Raw genomic sequence first — 1,140 nt, forward strand, 5'->3', positions numbered from 1 at the left:
TAATTAAAATAACAGTGTGGGACATCCAAACACTTTTGTATACCAGATTTTTATCCTTGTTTTACTTTATCTGTAAAATACACAAACAGCATATTTTCACTATTACAAGTAATTTTGGTACAATGAATTGAAGGTTTGGTGCTTTGAAATAAAAATGTCACAATATCCACTGCTAGATTTATTTAAAGCACTGTTTAATGTATTGTTTTTCATTGCAGCCTCTCGATTATTTTGTCTTCCAGTTTCTCCGCTTTCCGGGAACAACTTGTAAAAACGTCTTGACAGCTGTCATCAACCATGTCGAAAACATTAAATATTCATAAGTAAAACATATTAAATCAGTATAAGACATAGATGTTTGTTTTTATTAAGAAACTTGGAAAAAGTTTGAGTGATGAGAGTTTGCTTGAGAGGTTTTCTGTTATATAAAAACTACCGGAAATTTAATTATGAAATGGAATATTGCCTAAACTTACAGTAGAAGCTTGTATGATAAAATGAAATAATCGCAATTGTGTAATACTGATTTACTGATAAGATTAGGCCTATTAGTCATTATTACAAGGTGTACCTCAGAGTTAACATAAAAGGGAAAGGGAAACCACTGAACAAAACCAGGCTTGTTGGTGATTCTGAGAACAACTGCCTAAAACAATAATTAGCCAATACTATGCCAAAGCTTCCAAATTACCATGTTACTACACACATTACAATGTTTCGAAAAAGCTGAATTTTCAGCATCATTATTCCAGTCTTCAGTGTTGCATGATCCTTCACAAATCATATAGCTATGCTGATGATTTGGTGCACAATAAACATTCTTTTTGTTATTATGTTGATAACAGATGGGCTATCCTATTCATCTCACGTGAGCACATTTTAAATAGATTTACATATTAAACTTAAATAAATAGCTAATATAGGGTGAATTCAGGTTGCTTGAGGTTGATTGTCATTGTGATGACTGGGGAAAAGTGTCCTATTCACCCCGCAATTCACCCCTAAATATATTGTGTCGTTATTTATGAAAAACAACATATCAACATGAAAAAGGGAAAGGGGGGAAAACTGAACAAAACCAGACCGACTTGTTGGTGATCCTGAGAACTACAACTGCCTCATACATTAATTCACCAATAC

Source organism: Pseudorasbora parva, chromosome 6 (genome assembly GCF_024679245.1).
Source record: "Pseudorasbora parva isolate DD20220531a chromosome 6, ASM2467924v1, whole genome shotgun sequence".
Taxonomy (NCBI): Eukaryota; Metazoa; Chordata; class Actinopteri; order Cypriniformes; family Gobionidae; genus Pseudorasbora; species Pseudorasbora parva.